General features: G+C 38.9%; 1 protein-coding gene and 1 pseudogene across 1 annotated transcript in view; one reads left to right on the top strand and one right to left on the bottom strand.

Annotated features, from left to right (window-relative positions):
• Positions 1 to 23,358, bottom strand: part of IMMP2L (inner mitochondrial membrane peptidase subunit 2) — a 905,116-nt gene that overhangs the window by 720,562 nt on the left and 161,196 nt on the right. The window lies entirely within an intron of this gene.
• LOC112866609 (platelet-activating factor acetylhydrolase IB subunit alpha1 pseudogene) lies at positions 16,023 to 16,689 on the top strand (annotated as a pseudogene).

Raw genomic sequence — 23,358 nt, 5'->3', positions numbered from 1 at the left:
TTCGGGCAGCTGAAGAAAAGAAACCTCACTCTGAGTCTGTCAGGGAACTCAGGGTGTGAAAGGATATAAGATGAGGTGAGGAAGAACAGACTCTCCCTGTTCTCAGAATCACGGTGACTGGAGGAGGCACTCAGTCTTCCATGTTTGGACTCCTCCTCTCTGTCTGCTCTGTCCTTTACCCAGCTACTTCTTTCTCTGTGTGCCCTTTCCCATTCTCTTGTGGTAATGCCTTCTTCGTGGCTGCCACAGCCTCCTGGATTCTACTGCCGTGCCTTCTCTCAGAAATACTGCACACTTCTGCATCATTTTATGCACTGCATCCCTCTCCTTAGGAGTGAAGGTCTTAACGAGAGTTCTGATCAGTCTCCTGTAATGCAGCAACTCTGTGGAACAGACTTCTCATGTCCAGTCCTTCCATGACTATGTATCTTTGCTTGCCTTTCTACAGTTAATGGTAAAGATAATGGGGTGACATGATTTATAAAGTTAAAAAAAAAAAAAAAACAACACCTGACAGTATACGCATAAGGTACGCTTTGAAAAAGGACTATGGCATAATAGGTGACACATGGTTTCTAAGACACACCGTAACTGTTAGGCACCTTCCATGGGCTGTTCAGCAATAAAGATACTGTCTCACCAGAGAGGCTGTATATATAGAAACTTAATTCACAAGTCATGCCACGAAGTTAGGTCATTTCTTTCAAGACACAGGAGGCAAGTATATATGGCATATACTAGAAATTTAAAATTCAAAATGTTGTGAAGAGGCGGGTATGTGTATATGTGTTTTAGAATAAACAAGCTCAGCTTGAGAAACTACTCTTTAAAGCTAAGCAAAACAAACATCCATCCAAACAAAACACACTGTGAAATATATCTACTTTGAAAGTTGAGCCAGTCGGCATCAAATATGCACTGCAAAGGGGCATGTCTTAGACTACAGCTAGTCAACCATAAGGGATCATCTCCATGCTGTGAAACTCAGACTACATTAACAAATGACCACTATTCTGGATGAGAAAGCAATCACCCTGGCAACTACTTTCCAAAGCTTCAGCCTCCCAATCTTGCCAGGGAGGAGCAGGAGAACAGCACAACTCCTAGCCTGACGGTTCTGCTCTGGCCTCACATGTAAAAGTTGCAGGCAACTACAAAACAAAACACGGCATAGAAAACTTTGGGATAAACTTGTCTTAGGGTGAATACTTCTGTAAGAGACTGGAGACACATAAAAGAAAGGACAGCCATCTCTTTCTCTCCTTCTTTATGTGGATGAGTGGGCAGAAGGCATATCTGTGATAAGACAGGAGTCACCTTAGAATGAAGCAGATGACAAGGAGAGCAGAGAAGTGATACACAAGTGGGACACAGGTGACACAGTCAAAGCACTAATCAAGCCTCATCTACTCCTGACCAGCTTCTACCTGCACGAAGGAGCCTTGAGGCTTTCATACTTTGAATAAGATATCACTTCATCTGACTCCTGGGACCCCATCGGCATAAACCCTAGGGAGAAGGCAGGAGCTCCAGGTAGGACCACCCCTCCCAGCTTATGCAGCCAGGGACAGGAGTGAAAACTGACAGCCCTTACCTGCCTCTCAGCAGGGCTCACAACCTTACCATGTTTATAGTCCTGGGGATCATCACAGTTCATCTTATTATTCCCTTTATTTCCCTTTTTCATCAGTTTTCAGGGAAGCTCCAAGGCCAGGTCATATCTAATTCCCACACGGCTCTGTGGGCAGCGAGACAGCCCCACAGTAACCAGGGACTCTCCCTCCCTCTCATCTGCTTTATGCTTCCCATGACCACTTATAAATATCTCGTACGCAGATATATACATACCTGGTATGAAATCTATTTCTTGGTTTCTCCCATTAAAATGTAAGCCCTCTGAGGGCAGAGATTTTTGTCTCTTTTGTTAATTACTGTATACTCCACACACTGAGAATACTTTCACATTGTTTGTGAAGACTATCCAAAAGATTTTTTTTTAATGCTAGTTTTTGTAGGGAGCCTGGGTGGCTCGGTCAGTTGAGCATCCGACTTCAGCTCAGGTCAAGATCTCACGGTCCGTGGGTTCGAGCCCCACGTCAGGCTCTGTGCTGACAGCTCAGAGCCTGGAGCCTGCTTCGATTCTACGTCTCCCTCTCTCTGACCCTCCCCCGTTCATGCTCTGCCTCTCTCTGTCTCAAAAATAAATAAACATTAATATATATGTATATATATTTTTTTAAATGCTTGTTTTTGTTTGTTTATTTTTCCTAGACTTTACAGTTTTTAGTCTTTTGGGAGTGAAGAAGGGCTTGACTCACAATATACAGAATTAACATATTCAAAACACATAAATGCTACCAAAAACTATGAATATCAATCTGGAACACTGCTCTGAAATGAGCTATTTTGGCTTCTTTTACTTCCATAATGACACTTCATATAAAATATACATTCTCAATTTGAAAAATTCAAAATTAACTGCTTTTCTGATTATTTCTATAAGGTTTCCATTGTTCACAATGTATTTTTCAGAACCAAACACATAATAATCATTTTAATGAGCATGTTTTCTATCTTTTATATGGAATATTTTAAGGCTCTAAAATATTCACAAGCATTCTAATTTCCTAAGTGTTAAAAAGGTATAAACAATCATATTTGCCTAAATGTGTTCAAAACATATGTCCATACAAAAACCTGCATAAAAATGTTTATACCAGTTTTATTCCTAATTGCAAAAACTTGGATCAACCAGATATTCTTCAATAGGGGAGTGGATAAACAAACTGTGGCATATCCATACAATGGAATATTATTCAGTAATAAACATAAATGAGCTCTCAAGCTATAAAAAGACATAGAGGAATCTTAAATGCCTATTACTAAGTGAAAGAAGCCAGTCTGAAAAGGTTATATACTGTATGAAATCAACAAAGTGACATTCTAGAGAAGGCACAACAACAAAAGGCAGTAAAAAGATTGGTGGTTACAGGGGTTCACGAGGTGGGGGAGTGGGGTAGGAAGGAGTGAGGGATGAACAGGTAGAGTACTGGGAATTTTTAGGGCAGGAAGGTATGATACTATAATGGCAGATACATAACACTACGCTCTTACCAAAATCCATAAAACTGTACAACACAAAAAAATGAACCCTAATGTAAACTATAGACTTCAGTTGATAATAATGTATCAATATTTGCTCACCAATTATAACACATGTTCCATATTAATGTGAGTTGTTAATAAAATAAACTCTGTGTGTGGTTGGGGAGGTATATGAGAAATATCTAAGGAAATTTAAGCTCTAATAGCCATCCCCTTCCTTCCCAGTCTACCTAAGAGGTCATGAACTCTATGTATGGGCATGGATATTAAGAGACACTATTGTTTTACACTAGAAAAACAAAACATAGAAAAACCTGAGCAGTCAGAATTTGTGATCAGTTTCATTTTCCTGTCACAAATACCCATAAATCTATATACATAAAGTAAATGACTAGTCAGGATAAAAATGAAAATCAAGTGTTGATTTCTTCTGTCTTGTTATTTGTTGGGGGAAGTGGCCTAATAAAATTGTCTAGTTTTCTCATTACAGAGAAGGAAATGATTTACCCCAAAACACTTAAAAGTGACATAAATGATGGTGGGGGGGACCCACCACATATAGGAAAAGAGTGATCGCATGCCTTTTGCACCGTGATTGTTAAATAAGTATTTATTAAACTTCTCTGCAACTATATGCCAGGGAAAGGGGAAAAAAAAACACATTTTCCATGAAAAGGAAAAAATATTAGAGATGGTCAGAAAAGTTACTATAATAGAGGTCAAGGAGTGTGGCATGCTGGAATAAAGGCTGATACCACCAGCCAGGCAGCACTGTTTTGAAAACTGGATGAGAAGATGTTTGTAAATGTACTTGGCAAATACCAGGTAGTAAAAACACAAAATTGAGGAAAACACTGGGTAAAGGAGAGAAAACTATCTTTCAATGCTGCAAAGTAGGGCTAAGTAGAAAAGAGGCAATACAGTCAGGATCCCCTTTCCTGGTTCCTTGATGCTCCATGTTCTGCCACTTGCAAAACTGCTCAGGGGTAGATTTTAATTCATTATTTTTCTTGACAACTTCAGTTATTACTTTTGCTAATGCTTTTAAGTCCCTCCAAGAGACAAATAGGTTAGTGAAGATTATGAACTAAAGGAAAATGCCTTCAAGGATGGGATGAGGATAGAATGAATTCTTACACCAAAAAAAAAAAAAAAAAGCAAGATTTGATTCTACATATTTTACAAATTAATTTCTCCTCTGCTGAGTACAGTGGTTCATAAATCAACTGACTCCTAAGAATGAACGAAGAACACAGGGAAATCCATCAGTGATTTAAATGAACCTATTTTTAAGTTAAGGACAAGAATGGCTTATGTTTTAGAAAACACTGTTTTGAATCAAATCAAAGCTTCAAAATGCTTTCCTGTTCCTGCTTTGTTAATCATGGAGGAAAAATTGCTAAGTACTCTTTCTGATTCTAGGTTCGCTCTGACCCTTTCCACTTTAGTCTTCAGTGAAGACCCCATTTAGTTCCTGAAAAAAACCAAACCCTCATTTTTAGTCACTTCAAATTATTTAATGGGAGCTGCTTTGAACTATCCAAGCACAAGCCAGTCCTTAAAAATTGCTCACATGCTACAGTTTGACAGTGTCATAAGTGCCTATAAATATTGAATAATGCAAATTGGTAACCTGTTGACAATGCATTTGCATAAATCAAGAGAATACTTGTGTAATAAATTCACATCTGACCTTTTTAACCTTTCCTACTATTGATCACTCTGCAGCTGCTAAGGTCCTAGACTAGGCTTATGTCAGTTTAAAAAAAAAAAAAAAAAAAAAAAAAAAAAAAAAAAAAAACAGGAAGGAAAGAATGGCTTTATAGGAGAATGCATGAGAAAAAGGTATAGAATGTGGTGGTAAGTTAGTTCTGGGGAGGAAAAAAAAATCCAACACTGACAAGGCTTAGCAATTCTACAAAATTCACTTTTCCAAGTCCATGCTATCTCCACATTATTATTGTCCTTTTATCTAACAATCACAACTCATCTGATGTATAAGGCATCATAAGGCTCCCTGCATTTTTCACAGTATTAAGGCAAGAAAGCAATCCATATAGTTCTTATCAACTTAAAACCAAAGGACAGTCAAATCCTGAGAGTCAGACTAGTAAAGACAGAAGTAAAATGGCTTGGGTCGTAAATCAAAGGCTAATAGAGCCTGAACACATGAGTCTGACCCGTTAATAGTATTGTCTCCTAGCTTGGTAACCCAAGTGAGAAAACAAAGTGTAGGGGTTATCACCGGTGCAAAGACACTGGACGCTGCATCTGATATGAGCTGTAACTATCCCATTGTCCAGAAAACTTCTTACATGAAATCAGGTAAAACTGTTAGCACTAGGACTACACTTCTGTCTTCAGGAAAAAGAAAATATGAAACTTGCACTTTGGGTACATTTACGAATGATACCATGATCAAATAGACTTGAATATTTTGGGTTAATGCTTAAAATTCCTACCAGGGTTTTGCCTCTTTCACAGCAGAGGTCATGCATAGCAGTGCTGTCTCCCACCTACTCGGGAGGTGCTGAGCAAGAGATTCTTAACTGAATGATTAACACAGCAGAATTCCCAGGATGGCAACTACAGACTAAAAGTCCTCTCTATCAGCACACAAAAGGCATGTTTGCCAAGTATCAAAGAGAATAAGCTTATTGAGTGTTGCTGTAGAGGAGAGGCAGATGGAATGATAAAAGCTACCAGCAAACATGAAAAAGCATCAAACAAAATAACGGTCTTGTGAGATGGTGGCACTCCTGCCACGAAAGAAGTGGTTCTCACTCCACACTCTTAAAATTTTGTTTCCTAGGCCCAGTACACAACTGGCTTATTTATGAAGTCGGAGGTGAAGCCTGCCAATATGCAATTCCAACAAACAACTGAGTTGATTCTGATGTAGGTGTAAAACAACATGCCATCCTGGCTAAACAACCAGGCCTTAACAAACCTGTGGACCGATCACCCACATCAGGTAGAAGTGACACTTGATGAACTATGAGATCCCTTTGAAATTTAAGCGTCTTTATTTCTCTAAGATCGTGAAGGCAGGTAAAGCAAACTAGCAACAACAATACAATAAACCTAAGAACATATATGACCTAATACGTTATTACAGTGTCATGTCTAAGAGACCAAGCCCTGGGTTTAATATGGCCTGGGTTCAAATCCTATACCACTTACTAGCTCTGTGATCTTAGGCAAATTACTTATCTTCTCTAAGCTCCTTTTTTTCTTTTTTAATGGCATAATACTCAGCTCACAGAGAAATTATGAGTAACTAACTTTGTGTTACACACTCACCCAAAATTATAAAGAATAAAAAGTAATGAAAAGGAAAAAATGAAAAAAAATTGACATAGTTTTTAGTTCAAAAAATTATAAAAGTGAAAAAAAATCCTAACTACATATGTGTGTGTGTGTATAGCCATATGTGTGTATACATATGTGTGTATACATATGCCATGTGTGTGTATACATATGCATGTGTGTGTGTGTGTGTGTGTGTGTGTGTGTGTGTGTGTATAGCCAAGTCAGTGCATATGAAAATATTCAACATCAATAGCCATCAAATAAATGCAAATCAAAATCACAATGAGATACCACTTTACACCCACTACTAGGATGGCTATAATCAAAAAGACATTTAACACATTAACAAAGATGTGAAGAAAGAGAAACCTCCCTACACTGTTGGCGAGATTATAGAATGGTGCAGCCACTTTAGAAAAACAGTTTGGCAGTTCTTCAAATGTTTAAACATAGAGTTACTATGTGATCCAGCAATTCCACTCCTAACTATATACCCCAGAGAACTGAAAACAGGTAGTCAAACAAAAATCTGTAGTGGAAGGTTCATAGCAGCATTATTCATAATAGGCAAAAGGGGGTAACAATCCAAATGTCCATTCACTGATGAGTTGATAAATAAAATGTGGTATATTCCTATAATGGAATAATATTATTCAGCCATAAAAAGGAATAAAGTACTGACATATGCTACAACATCATGAACCTTGAAAATACTGTGCTGGGGTGCCTGGGTGGCTCAGTCGGTTAAGCGTCCGACTTCAGCTCAGGTCACGATCTCGCGGTCCATGAGTTCGAGCCCCGTGTCGGGCTCTGGGCTGATGGCTCAGAGCCTGGAGACTGCTTCCGATTCTGTGTCTCCCTCTCTCTCTGTCCTTCCCCCATTCATGCTCTGTCTCTCTCTGTCTCAAAAATAAATAAACGTTAAAAAAAAATTAAAAAAAAAAAAGAAAATACTGTGCTAAGTGAAGGAAGTCAATAACAAAGAACCACATGTTGTATAATTCTATTTGTATGTAATGTTCAGAATGCAGAAATCTATGGAGACGGATGGCAGATTCGTGGCTGTTAGGGGCTGAGAGTGGAGAGATGGCTTGGAGGTGATGGCTAAGGGATATGGAGTTCCTTTTTGGGGTTATGAAAGTATTATAAAATTGATTGGACTGGTCAATGTACAACTTTGTGACTAATACTATGCCATTGAATTCTACACTATTATACTATAGATGGAAAACATCCTTCTGTAGTAGAAATCTCTGATGCTCTTCATACCCTGTACCCTTTGGATGGTGAACTGCCATCCAAACCCTACCTTCCCTCCCCATTTTATGTCATTCTAATAGGGCTATCAGGGAAGTCTTCAAACCCCACTTCTGCCATGGAAACTACTCACAAATTACTGCCACTTAACTCTGAGCTGTATCTATTTCTATGCTTCCTGAGGCCTACTCATTCAACTCAATTTTCTTTTTTTTTTTAATTTTTTTAAATTTTTTTTAATGTTTATTTTTGAGAGAAAGAAAGAGAAAGACAGAGTGTGAGTGGAGGAGGGACAAAAAGAGAGGGAGACACAGTATCCAAGCAGGCTCCAGGCTCCCAGCTGTCAGCAGACAGCACGATGCAGGGCTCAAACTCAAGACCTGCAAGATCATGACCTGAGCTGAAGTCAAATGCTCAATCAACTGATCCACCCAGGCGCCCAAGAAAGGAGCTTTAAAGATAGAAAGACCTAATTTTAATCTTAGATTTGCCATTTACTATCACAGTGCTCTTGGGTGATTATAATAATAATACCTGCCTTCAAGGATCATTTTTTTGAGAAAATAATTGAGATAATAAGATTTACTCTCAACCCAGAGTCTGCTTTGGATTCTGTGCCTCCCTTTCTCTCTTCCCCTCCCCCACTCACTCTCTCTCTCTCTCTCTCTCTCTCTCTCTCTCAAAAATATGTAAACATTAAAAAAAAAATTTTTTTAGGGGTGTGGCTGGCTCAGTTGGTTAAGCTTCTGACTTTACCTCAGGTCATGATCTCATGGTTCGTGGTTCGAGTGCCACGTCAGGCTCTATGCTGACAGCTCAGAGCCTGGAGCCCACTTCAGATTCTGTGTCTCCCTCTCTCTCTGCCCGTCCCCTGCTCGCACTCTGTCTCTCTCTGTCAAAAATACATAAACATTAAAAACATTTTTTTTAACGTTTATTTATTTTTGAAACAAAGAGAGACAGAGCATGAACGGGGGAGGGTCAGAGAGAGAGAGACACAGAATCCGAAACAGGCTCCAGGCTCTGAGCTGTCAGCACAGAGCCCGACGCGGGGCTCGAACTCACGGACTGCGAGATCATGACCCGAGCCGAAGTCGGCCGCCTAACCGACTGAGCCACCCAGGCGCCCCTAAAAACATTTTTTAAATAAATAAATAAATAAGTCTTTAAAGCTCCTTTCTTAACCAATACTTCTGGAATGTAAAAAGATTTTAATGAGTAGCTGAAGAACTGAAGCAAAAGCATTTTTATAATATTCATTTGCATTAAAACACCTATATTTACAAAGCAACAAATCAATTTTCAGAATCAGCACAGTTATATAAACCTGAGGTCTTTACTTCTTGGCACTGGAGAACTTAACACTATCAATTTCATTAGCACTCTGATAAAGGTGAAATCAAATTAATTCAAGCCACCTACTTGATAAACTTGTGATCTTTATAAACACAAAAAACAGATTAGTATAGACTCCTAATGGTGTAATTATTCTGCAACAGAAATAGGTACACAATTCCATAATAATGCAAAATAATATAAAATACACTGTAATTACTACTGAATTGTTACACAGTAGATCTTTCCATATTTATCCATATTTAATTAAAATGATATTTATCAAAAGGCTAATGAGACCATTTTGAATCCCATTTACTGAAAGGCTAATGAGACAGTAGAATATGAGCTGTTTATTAACTGAAGAACAAGATATGTGGCATCTATACACAGTAAGAGAAGACCAGAATTAAAAAATAAAATATCACTGAAAGCTTCTCATAAACCTTACAGTAGAAAAAGTCATGTTGGAGATAAGAAAGACCATGTACAACGTCAGCTTCCCACTTACACTGATAGGTAAATGAAAATGTATACTCTAGTCAAAGGACTTATCTAATGAGAGTATATAAATTATTATTCCATTTTCCAGGATTGCAGTTGTTATAGGCATTTAAATACAAGTCATTTTACAGTTAAACGATAGGCCATGATGCTTCCAAGGCAAAATAAAATTTTGTAACACTGCATCTAAAACAATCTCACATTAGATCGCTACACCTCAGAAAAGCACTGTTGATATTTCACTGAGCCAAAAAAGAAAGTTCCCTTATCACGCGAATAGAGTGGAAAGTAACCATGCTGAAAGGCAAGTGGAAAGCCAAGTCATTTTCTCAAAGAATAATAATTAACAATAACTATGTACCTGAAGGCTTTCAGCTTCAAAAACAGAAAATTCCAGAGATATTGAAATGACACATATTATCAAAACCTAAATAACAAAACTGTTTAGTATGTAAATGCAAACTATTTGTTCATCAAATAAACAGGAACTCGTTTTAAGAGAAAGTAAAAAAAAAAGTAGGTCAGTTCAAGTTTGGATTTTTTGGATGAAATAGCAACTTTCTAAGCCAAGACCTTCGTTAAATATTTCCCAATATTCATAAAAAGATTCATACACATACAGAAAATTTAGGTGAAAAATACTATATATACATATGCTGCATTTGGCAACTCTACAGGTAATTTAGTATTAGGAATTATCTGAACAAAAATATTAAGTAAATTACTAGAAGAGGGAAAAAATAGCTCCATCAAAAACCAAAGTATAATACTCAACATAAATTAACAGGAAAGAATTACATCATTACAAATTTAATTGTTAGGAAAAAGTGATACTTTATTATTTCACCTAAACAATTTGAAGACACTTCAGAGTAAAACATCTTCTTGTTAACACTTATTCGATAGTATATTTATTAGTTGTCATATTAAGGCCCTGCCAATAGAGGTTTTAAATATTTATTAAGAAACACCTCCAAACATTCAAAATGAGATTATACTTAATATCTTCAAAGAATCTGAAATAGCATATTATATATTTATTGACTCCTAGAACATGCTCCAGCCAGATAATGATCTTTGGTCAAAGTAAGAGCAGTCCTGTCATGTGGGCCTCCCCACATAGACTGGAAATGGCACTCGGCACTCAGAATGTAATAAAAGCAAAACTGTTCACCTAAGGAGAAGCGAAAGGACTAGTTCTGTTTAGATTTTTATTTTTCTTTAAAATTTTAGTCTCTTGAAATCCAACTTCTTGAGTTAATACACAGCTATTAAAAAGCAGCAGACTTGTAATCAATACCTTCACTAACAGCTATTCCCCAGGCTCTCTTAAATACAAGCATCAGAGTTTTGCAAGATGGAAAATACCCAATTAGGTTTTCCCGAACCAATTTAGCTTGTCCGGCTATTGAGTATTTTGACAAAAAATATATTCACACTCTTGAGTTTGTGAGAGAAAAATTAGCCCTTTAATTAGCAGTAAAGCTAGTCTAGAAATGAGCCATCTGGCTTATCTCTGATATACTCTGAGATTGTATCATGTCATCAGAAAATTTTTTAAATACCAGGCACAATTTGCTAACCTCAGAGTACAAACTTAACTTCGGCTCCCTTCATAGAAACTAACAGACCTGTTTCTCTCAAGTATTTGAGTGGATTCTAAGTGAAAACCATCAAGTTGTTCTCACTGCTATCCATTTTCCATGTTGCCAGAAGAAGAGAATATTCAGCTCCTTATCTGATATCCTTATTCAGATATAAGTAGAACTGGGAATAGGAAAACCTTGTTATCACCCAGGAGCTTGTATTTCAGTCAGCAAGGGCTGAGACAACACTGCACAAACTGTTGTAGCTAATTAACACTGATGGTTAAAGTGATGCCTTTGAACCCATGTGAACAGCTCTTCCGGACTTGAGTTAGTCAGTAAATATGTACTGAGCACACACATTGCACCAGGCATTGGACTTGTCACAAAAAAAGAAACAATATAAGGATTTTTAAAAAAGAGAAGGATATATAGAGTCTGGGTAGGAGATATATGCGCACACACACACACACACACACACACACACACATACACATACACAAAATAATAAAATCTGGTAAATGCTGTAGTAGACTCACGTGTAAGATTGCTGCCAGTATAGACCTGTGTTTTTCAAAATAGGTATTCTGACTTATTTTGTGAGCCTTAGAATCAATATAATCAGTTACAATCAGTTTTTTTTTAACATAATGGATCAAACACTATAATGTACCTCATGAAATTAAACACTGTTTTGAACTTCTGTTCCAGCTTTTCATAGATATAAATTTAGGTATGGACACAGAGATTTAAGTATAGCTGTAGACAAAAATATAGGAAGACACACACATATACACATATCTTGGCCACAGTGTAAAATATGCTTCTTACTTGGTATGGGCAAAAACCTTGAAAGCCACAAGTATATGAAATTTGCCTGATAACTCAAGGCAGGATTCATAAAGGAAACAGCATTCGGGTTGATGCCATATGAAAAAGTTTGTACAGTAGAAAGATAGAAGGCTTCCAGAAAAAGAGAACAGGGTATACATAGGTTGAGTACACTGAAATGTGATTAGGGCTACATGTTGAAATAACATTTTGGATATACTGGATCAAATAAAATGTATTATTAAAATCAATTTTCACCTCTTTTAGCTTTTTAAAATGTGGCTAATAGAATATGTAAAATTACATATATGGCGTGCATAACAAAGTTCAATTGAATAGTAATGGTGCAGATGATGAATTAGAGAAGGAAATTATACTAGCAGTGATGAGGCCAAAGTTAGGCTACTGAAATAGCCAAGACGAGAGAAGATGACAGTCTGGTCCAGAACAGTAAGAATGGAGAGGAATAGGAGAGAAAAGTTCAAGAGAAGAAAACAAAGTAGAGAAACAAAACTTGGTGGTTGGCTGGATATAAGGGATGAGGGAGAAGAAGCCATGTATCCATTCATTCATCTAAACATCACATTGCATGCCTAGGATATGGTAGGTACATGTACCGTGCTGGTTGTGCTATAGTGAGCCAAACGAAGTCTGAAATGCTTATCAACATTCTGAGCTGGGAATGGAGTCAAGGTTGTTATCACAAACTGAAATAGCACATAAAAGAAGAGGAAGAGTTCTGTTATCATCACATGTATCTATCATCTCATTCTTGGACATTCCTTTATTTATCTTCTTCTATGGTCTAGGATATTTAATAGAATATCTGAGAAGCAATGGGTGTCAGGAAAAAGGTCCAAGCTGAAGCTAGAAAGTTTGGACTTATTATATATAATTGGCAGACGATCCCTAGGAGGGGTTCCGAGCATTCACAGGGAGGCTGTAGAAATCATAAGGGCCATGAGTCCAAATAAGAACACTAAGGACACTAAAAAGGAGAGAAAGGATAGAGAGCAAGTCCCCTAACAGAGAGAAGCAAATATGAAGGAGAAAAATCCATGAAGGGTAGAGTCCCAGAAACCAAAAAAGAACATTCATTAGAATCAAGTAAGAAGAGTAGTTTCAAAGAGGCACTGGAACAACATTTAACATTTACAAGTCAAAGATGGATGAACTTCATGAAGGTGATCCCAGCAGAGTGGTGTAGAACACAGGGGAGGCAAGGAAGTAGAGAGGCCAGGTAAAGACATCTGTTTCTAGAACCCTACTTGTGAGCAAAAGAATGATAAAGTAGTGAGCACAGAATCAAGGGAGGGGTCTGGGTGCTTTCATCTTCTTGTTTTGACTCAAGGGAGACTTGAACATGTTCAAAAGCTTGGAAAAGCAATCAGGACAGAGGGGTAGTTTAAAAGGGAAGCAATGAAATAATTAATGGAACAAAAGCCTAAGGAGCTCAGGAAGGAGAAGACCTAGGACACAGGTGCACAGGCAACTTTGACTAGGAGAAAACATCTCTTCCCCAAAGATGGAAGTGAAGGTGGCTAAAGAGATGGCAATCAATTCAGATGCAGGTAAAAACTCTTTCAGTATTAAGGGGCGCCTGGGTGACTCCGTCGGTTAGACATCCAACTTCGGCTCAGGTCATGATTTCGTGGTTCATGGGTTCAAGCCCCACGTCGGGTTCTGTGCTGGCAGCTCAGAGCCTGGAGCCTGCTTCAGATTCTGGGTCTCCCTCTCTCTCTCTGCCCCTCCCCCACTTGTACTCTGTCTCTCTCTCTCTCAAAAATAAACAAAACATTTTAAAAAAAGAAACTCAGTATTAAAATACTACTCAGGTTATAAAGTAATCACTGGGCTCCTTTGGTTAATGGTAACCACAAATGTGGGTCCAAGGTGGTTCCATGGATCTGATTCATACCTATGTAGCGTAAATGCACTAAAGCCAAAGGCACAGACTTCACACTAAGAGCAAGTCAACTTCCATCTACTGCATGGCCCATGATTTACTTTGCTCTAAAAACAAAACAAAACAAAAACCCTGTAAGAAGTGATTATCATTAGTCTTAAAGAGGAAAGAAGGGAGAAAATGGAGGCTAATGTGTATCATATGCAGGAAACCCTCAGGTCCCTCTAGCATTTCCACCTGCGTACATCTGGAGTGGAAGGTGTGGGACAGAGCTTTCCTCCTCTCCACATAGACCCTCAAAAGTTCCTTCCCAAGGGAAGAGTCCCAGCTATCACACTGAGCCACAGTTTAAGCCATCTGGTAGAATGACTGTGACTTAAAGATGAGAACCCAGAATTCCCTCTACCTCTACTCTTAATATTTCTGGTTTTGGACTAGTGAGCATGAATGCCTAGGCAGGGTCTATACTCCTAGCAACACAGTCATAATCATTTTGTGTGATTAAAAAAAAAATCAGACCTGGAGCTCCTCACCCCATCTCTGCCTGAGTCTCTCCACTTACAATTGAAGAGGTAAGGGGGTTGTACCTCATTGGAGCAAGAAACACAGGTAAGCCTCCAAACCCAAGCCTCACTGTCCAACAACCTTCCCTGGAAAAGCCAGAGATTAAAGGTTACCAAATATTCTTTCAGCTATGAAGCAGCACTTTATTTCCCTGATGGCTTCTATGCTTTTTTATAAATCCATTCTTCAGAACTGCAGAAAGCAGAAAGGGTAAAAGTAGGTAATTAAAACATCAAAATCTTAAAACTCCCTTACTCAAAAGCCCTTAGTAACAGACAAACGAAAATTTACACAAAGTTTTTCTGCCTCATTATTTTTCATTTTTCTTTTCCTTAGTCTGCCTCTCCTGAAATCCTCTCTCCTTCTTTCAATATGTTCAAGTCCATGAATATCTATTTCATATGTCACCTTCTTGATCTAGGAAGCCGTCTCTGAACCATTCAGTTAAAGTATCACTGCCTCATCTATGCTCTCATAGGCCTTGCTTATGTATCTATTAAATCCTTACTTACTCAATTGTATCTTCCCTAGTAAATCAGATGAAGGTTGAAACATTCACCTGTGCATCCTCGACCAGAGCACTTTGTCCAGGCTGGTCCCTGCTCTAAGCCACAATTCATCTCTTTGTCCCCTGAAATCTTACAGCACTTTATGGGGCAGCAACTGGGCCCAGCAGTCCTCCACCAGCAGGACTTTTTCGGAAGAAGGAAGAAAGCAAATAAAGAAAAGAAAAGTAGAAGAGAAAGAGACCTAGAAGGATTTTGTATCATGGATAACCAATCTGAAGTAATCTTACTGCCCAGACTGGAAGAACTCAAGGAGCAATCTTTTGACTCCTCAGCCAATCACTGTTCTGTTTGGCCTGGAGCTATGGGAAATTTTAAATCACAAGGCTAGAAGGAAGATCCACAGGCAGTGAAAATGAGTCATGAAGCAGTCAGTGGGACTGAGGCCCCAAAGACAGCCAGCAGTTGCGGTTGTACCCCAGATTTTCAGAAAGTGTATTTTATACACATATTTTTTAACTGGTTAAAGTATGTTAGGAAGCATACAGATTATATTTAATAAATATGAATTTTCTAACTTGATTAATAATGGCAAAAATGAATTTCTAACTTAATTATTAATAATGGCAAAGCACCTTATAAAGTACATGACAGCACACAAAGTACTTCTAAACCCCTCCATTTTACACTTGAGGAAATGAAGTCTCAGATAATTTGAAGGAGTTCTGTTAAGGCCTCATTCAACAACAAATATTAAATAAATACTTTCTATATGCAATGCGCTGGGATTGAAGCAGTCCTGCTTTCATGGAGCTTTTTCTTATGGAAAGACAGATAATAAAATAAATAAAATATATAGTATGTCAAATGGTGCTACTGGGAAAATAAAGCAAGGTGTGTAGGAAATAGGGGTTTTAAATAAGACGGCCAAAGAAGGACTTAATGGCAAAATGACATTTGAGCAGACACCCTAATGGAGAGGAAAAAAACCAAGTGGTTGGTGTTCTAATCTGAACTGTAACCCAAATCTTGGATTGCTACTGCTTATGTTATTTCAAATCCCACAATTTGCCGTGAAAGAAGACATTGGGGCCCACAGGAGCTGCAGCAACCAATATGAATGGAGAGGAGAGCCCAGCCAGCAATCCATGCTGGTGCAAAACGTCAGACTCTGGATGTCCCTGCACCATTGGTCTATAGTCGACAGCAAAGATAAGGAACCTGAAGTCGTCTTTATTGGGGACTCCCTGGTCCAGCTAATGTACCAGTGCAAGATCTGGCAGAAGCTCTTTTCTCCCCTTCACACACTTAACTTTGGCATTGGCAGTGGCAGCATACAACATGTGCTTCAGTGGCTGGAGAATGTGGAGCTGCAACGAATCCAGCCCAAGATTGTGGTGGTCTGGGTGGGTACCAACAACCAAGGCCCATAGCAGAGCAAGTGACTGATGACTGGTGAACCAAGGGCAGCCCAGGCCCAAGTCATGATGCTGGGCCTGCTTCCCAGGAGCCAGCACCCTAATATACACTTCATGAGAAAAACCAGTGGGTGAATGAGCTGGTCCAGATGGCACTGGCTGGCCACCCACAGGCCCAATTTCTGGATGCCGACCCTAGTTTTCTGCACTCAGACAGTACCATAAGTCACCATGAAATGTACAAAAATGGGAATCTGAGCCGCCTGGGCTATACCCCTGTCTGTTGGGCCCTGCACTCCCTGCTTCCGCATTTGCTGGCCCAAGGGCAGAACCAGAGTGTCTCCCTGCCAGAGACTATAACCTAAGCATCCTCCTTCCCCAACATTAAATTCTCATTCCTCAAAAAAAGAAGAAGAAAGAGGAGGAGCAGGAAGAGAAGGAAGAGAAGGAAGAGAGGGAGGAGGAGAAGGAGGAGGAGGAGGAGGAGAGGGAGAAGGAAGAGGGAGAGGAAGAGGAGAAGGAGAAGGAAGAGGAAGAGGAGAAAGAGAAGGAGAAGGAGGATGGAGAGGAGGAGGGAGAGGAGAAGGAGAAGGAGAAGGGAGAGGAAGAGGAGAAAGAGAAGGAGGAGGAGGAGAAGGAGAAGGAGAAGGAGAAGGGAGAGGAAGAGGAGCAAGAGAAGGAGGAGGAGGGAGAGGAGGAGGGAGAGGAGGAGCAGAAGGAGGAGGAGAGGAAGAGGAGAAGGAGAAGGAGAAGGAGGAGGAGGGAGAGGAGGAGGGAGAAGAAGAAGAAGAACAACAACAACAACAACAACAACAACAACAACAACAAGAACAAGTAGTCGTAGTAGTAGTAGTAGCAGCAGCAGTTGGGACACAGGCTGCCGAGCCACAGGAATGGCCAGGTCCTCCAAGAAACCTTGATTTGAAGAGGGCCTGCCTTCACATTGGGTCTTTCACATCTGTAGACACGGGAGGCCAGCAGAAAGGACACTGTGTCTCATGGGATAAAGCATGTGAAAGTGCCTTTCAACCGCTGTACAGCTACATGGTCAGTATGATAGTGCAATGTGTTAGTGCTAATCACATGTGGTTTTGGGGGCCTTATTAAGATTGCTCTCCTGATTTACTACTGGTACCTGGTAGAGACTGAACACCTGCCCATGGGATATCAAGTGACTATGTGAATAATCAAACTACCCATAAAAAACTGGTGTTATCCGACTCGCCAAAGCATAGAACTAGATGGGCCCAATAGCAGTCCACTCCCTACAAGACTGGGAACATGGCCACAACTAAGCTGAATGAGCAGATGACTCAGACTACTATAGTATCTGGCCCTATTCCTTGAGCACTTCTCCCGCAGTTGTATAAATTGGCATAAGAAGTTCCCTCTGACCAGTTAATAGAAGAGAAAAAATGATGGGTCTCATTCATTCACAAAAGGATCTACACTGAGTTGGTAAAAGCTAGGTGTGAGTGGCCACTATACAACACCACCACTCATTAGTGTCCCCGAAACACAATGGTAAAGAGAAAACCTTCCACTGGGAAGAACATTAGGAGACATGGAATGAAGTAAGGGTATACACTGATTAATCGTTAGTGGCTTAGGAGTTGCCAGGCTGGACAAGAACTTAGAACAAACTGGAAAACTGGTTCAGTTTATGGCACCAACTGGTCCCATAAAATTTTCAGTAAGCTGCAAATTTGGGGTGCTGCCCTATAAAATTAAGTATATGCTTAAAACTAGTAATCATTTTATGGTGCCATCTTTCCCAGAACGTATACAAGGTGGAAGTGAGAGTGGTCCCTCTATTTTCTTTATGTGTAATTAATAAAAATACTGGAAGCACGTTTTCTAAATTTGGTGAAAAGCATAAAATTACAGATCCACAAAGTTCAGTGAACCACACTAGGCAAATTAACATGAAAATCACACCTGTACATGTTACAGTCAAACATAAAACTAAGGCAAAGGAAAACATCTTAAAAGCATCTAGAAAAAGTATTCATTACAAACAAGAGGGCAATGATATCAATCTTTTTAAAAATAAGTGTTTTAATGGAAGTATAACTCACATACAGAAAGGTGCACAAATATATTTGGCATGACTCGTTGCAAAGTGAAGATAACTATGTAACCACCACCCATATCAAGTACAACACTAATATGTCCTTACTACTAGCCTTTATCCTAGCTAGTCATTACTCTTCTTTCTTCTCAAAGGTAAGGATACTAAAGCCACAAATTGCCAGTGGTTAACCTTTAGATAAATTTAATACATGATGTATTCTTTTTGCCTCCTTTAACATCTGTGTTGTTACCTGGACAGTTTTCCATTTGTTTTCGTTGCTATCCAATGAATAAATAGGCCACATTTCATGACTATACCTGAGTTTATCCACTCCACCGTTGACAGACATCAGAGGTGCTTCCATTTGGGGCTATTAGGAAGAGCGCTGCCATGGACATTCTCACGTACGTCTTTTGGTGTATACATGTATGCATTTTTGTTGGGCTCTCTACGATACCTAATAGCCCACTTTTAGAATTTTTTGGTCCTTAAAATGTTGAGCTTAATGGTTGGGAGGTCTTAGTACTGAATGGAGGAAAATGGTTTCAATGAATTAGATGTGGACACTGCTCACGGGCAAGTTTGGGCTTTCTCTCTGAGAGAGAGAGAGAAGGGGATTGCTCTACGGACATGGTGAGGGATGCCTTTTAACAGGGGGAAATTGGATTGCTGCTATATGATGGAATAAATTTGACTATACGTGGGGGCAAAAAAGGAGGAAGGTCTTGTCATTTAGAAAAGTAGTAGGGGAAGCAATGCCCTGCTCTCAGCATTTCAGGCACATTAGGAAGTAGTTCAGAAAATCATGAGCAGGGCTCACAGCACTATCCTGTGCCCAAGTGGGTCCCCGACTACACATTTAGACACTCCAAGAAGATGCCAAATGGTAATTTTCACTGACAGGACTAGCAGTACCACTCCAAACTGTACAATGTTAAAGTGGTAACCAGAGAATGTTTGATCTTTTTATTGTTGTTTTTAAAGGCAAATGTCCTGAGTGGTTTGTTATGGTTTCTGTCATACAAAAGTCATTTCACTCTACTCTGAGTCACTTGGCTGTCACAAGACACAAAATGAGCTGCAATAAGAAGAGCTTATCAAGAGGAGGGAAAAGTACACATATCTGGTCCCATACCCAGATGACTGTCTTCATCTAAGGCATGATTTACCCTTCCCAGTGAAGTATGTGTGCAGTTCAATTAATTACCCTCTGTCAGTCAGAAGTAAATTTTGGTTCAGAGAGGTGGGGCAAAGCATCAGACTCGACCTAACAACTGTTCCATACAAATACTAGATCATGTGGAGTAGCCGTCTCTACAACAAACAAATCTTCATAGCAGAAACAATGTCTCCATGAGACTCCATTTGCTCCAGTCATTAACTTGTCATTTTGGACTCATAGAGTCATTCACTTAACAAATGTGAACTGCATACCTACCGTAAGCCAAGTACTTTCGGTGGTCAACTATTTGGAAATGGTATGCAGGTGTGGGTGTGCACATACATATACACAAACACACAATTAGAGACGTTGGCCTGTGTGGCGTCCAGTTGCAAATATTCCTAAGCATGCCAACCATTTAAATTCAAATGTGAATGTATGCGTATTTGTTTGTGGGTGAGTTTGTGTATGTATATGTGTATTTGTGTGTGAGAGAGAGGCAGAGAAAAGCGGATGAGGAACAGGGTAAGAAGCAACTCAAGTTACATTAGACAAGGACAGCAGAAACCATGAAAGACTCGAGAGAAAGTGTGGACAGAGTTAAAGCACAAAAATGAAGTAGACTTCACTCACTTCTCTCCACGTACAGTCACATCCGCTGCTCATCAACTGCTTTGCCCATATCCTGTGTGCTCCTTACAGGTTATATACAATCAAGATCTACCTTTAATGCTATTTGCAAAAGTGTCTATGCCATAAACTTTTGGCTGACAAGTAATTATACTTTAGCTTCCAAAAGAAAACCAAGCATAAAACAACGCCACAAGATGAGAACAATTGATAATGCTGCTTGACAAAGGAGGCAAAAGAAAGAGATTTAACCAACACCTTAAGTTTGCCTCACCATTCATTAATTTTCAATTTGATTTTGCTTTTTTATACCACAAAGCACTTATTCAAAAATAGAGGAACTCCTATATCCATATGTTGTCCTGCAAAAAAGAGAAGAAAATACTATTATTTGTATTTTTTGTTCAAACACTCTAAGAATAAAAGAACTGTTTTCAGAAATGATGAGGTTCCTGCAGATAACATTTACCCACGGGATTTGAGGCTTTTTTGTGACATAAAGTGCAGAGTACTTTGAGGATGGTTACAGATTCAATGGCACAGAAAAGGCTTTTAACTTTGGCTCATTTCCTCTGACCACCATGCCTCCATTCTAAATTATAACCTCTCAAAGCTACACATCCTTTAAAGCCAGCTTTTAAACTGCCTTTCCTTGGTATCATCACAAAATAAGAACACTTTGTTACTTGAAAATAAAAGCACAAAATTATCGAACTCAATAACTGTTCTCATTATTGCAACCAATAAACAAGGCTCAACAAAAATTGTTTTCACTAATAGCCATCACTTATTGAACTGCCAAGAAATAGATCCAAGAGAATCTAAAGAAAGATCTGCCTTAACAATATAAATGGTTTCTTATTCAGAAACTATATTTAATATCAGAAATGGCTAGCACATGTCTCAGTGCTATTATTATTGTCCATAACAGAATCTTTAAGCAATAAAATCCTGTCATTCACATCTCAGAATAGTAATAATTTTGAAAAAACAAACAAAAAAAGAAACCACTAAACTACTAGATAATCCCGTTTTTAATTTAGGAATGTCTTTTATGATATACCCATAGCAAATACTACCTACTCAGCTGAATCTTTTTCAGAGTCACTGCAGTACTTTATATCCACAAAAAAATAATAATAGGACTAGGAAACATGAGAAGCATCTGGGACCCTTCCCCTTGGTTGAGACTGAGCAAGTAGTTGGCATGGCCAGCAAAGCCAAAACCAAATATTCAACCAGCTGGTTGGAGATAGTAGGGCCAAGTGAGCGACCCACATAGCTGAGAGACTGGTTATATACAAGGGGAAACAAGCAAACAAGTAAATATTTAAGGTTAATGGGAGCCAGGTTTTTCAATGCTGGAGAAAGAAACTATAAGTATAAAAAGAAGGTATCAGTATAAACATATTTAGAAAGATCAATCTACAGGAACATACATGCTCTATCTCTATATAGATAGAGATGTATGTGCATATAGTGTGTGTTTATAAAAGCTGTATTTTCAGGGCACCTGGGTGGCTCAGTCAGTTAAGCATCCAACTTTGGCACAGGTCATGGTCTCATGGTTTATAAGTTCAAGCCCCACATCTGTGTTATCAGCGCAGAGCCTGCTTGGGATCCTCTGTCTCCCTCTCTCTCTGCCCCTCCCCCTCTCTAAAATAAATAAACATTAAAAAAAAAAAAAAAAAACCTGTACTTTCTAATTTCATTCCCTGGTTAGACCTAGCAGGAATGATACTCCAGTAGCAGTGAGCATCTTTAGAACCTAAATCTTGGGGCAACTAGGTGGCTCAGTCGGTTGAGCGACCGACTTCGGCTCAGGTCATGATCTCATGGTTTGTGAGTTCGAGCCCCATGTCAGGCTCTGTGCTGCCAGCTCGGAGCCTGGAGCCTGCTTCTGATTCTGTGTCTCCCTCTCTCTCTGACCCTCCCCCACTCATGCTCTGTCTCTCTTTGCCTCAGAAATAAACATTTAAAAAAATTAAAAACAAAAGAACTAAATCTTGGTTTCCCCATGTCTAAATGTCCTTCTCCATTAAAAGGAACCCAAATTCCTTCATAATTCCAAGGCTGGAACAAGAAAAGTATAAGATAAGCTTGATTGACTTTCAACATGATGAACTAAGAACACAACATCATTCTTCTATGGTAATCCTACCCAAAATACATCGTCTGAATCCATTCATAAGGAAACATCAGATAAAAAGAAAAGCATGATTTGGCTGAACTCTTCCAAAATATCAAGATCATGAAAGATAAGGAAAGACTAAGGAATAGTTCCAGACTGAATGACACCAGAAAGCCAGTTAACTCAACACAAAGTATGATCCTGGATTCTGGACTCATAAAGAACATCACTGGGACAAATGGTGAGTTGTGAATGAGATCTATGGATTAAACAGTAATATCCTATTAATATTTATTTCCTATTTTGATTTTATTGGGGTTATGTGGAACAACATCCTTATTTTTAGGAAATGCTCTCTTAAGTACCAAAGAAATACTAGGGTATCATGTCTGCAATTTTTACTCTCAAGCCAAAAAGAAAGAAACCACTTCAAAATAATAATGTATCAGAGTAAAGGCTGAGAGAGAAATCAAGTGAGACAATAAAGAGAATATGATGGGACAACTGTAGTAAAATGCCAATACTAGGGGAATGTGAGGGAAGAACATATTAGTTCTTTGTCCTTTTTGTGAAATGTTTTTCTAAATTTGAAATCATTATAAAATAAAATGTTTTTTAAAAAGAAATGTCTGTTTATAACTGTTCTTATACTATTAAGAAAAGTCTTAACTTTCTATGAAGGGCTTCAATCTGCTATGAATTTAAAAAACAAAAAGGATATGCTGTGGCTAGAGGCAAAATACAACCTACATAATTCAAAAAGCACTTAAACCAAATAAGGACGTTAAAAGGGCTTTTATCATCAATATGTCTAAAAAAATGTGAACACTTGCCTGATTAAAGGTGATGTATACTGGGAATTATAAATACCATAAGGATAAAACTGCAGGAAATCTCTGATATTCATGCAAGGAAGAGATCCACGTAGACAGATGTGTCTCCCAGATCAGCCTTCAAGGACGCCCTGGCTCCCTGCCGTCTGGGGGAGTATGGTCAGTGGACAGCCTCTAGGTGCAGAGAATTCAATCTACTGCAGC

The sequence above is a fragment of the Puma concolor genome, chromosome A2, assembly GCF_028749965.1.
Source record: "Puma concolor isolate L17-30 chromosome A2, mPumCon1.1.hap2, whole genome shotgun sequence".
NCBI classification, from domain to species: domain Eukaryota; kingdom Metazoa; phylum Chordata; class Mammalia; order Carnivora; family Felidae; genus Puma; species Puma concolor.
This window is presented reverse-complemented; position numbering and strand designations above follow the sequence as displayed.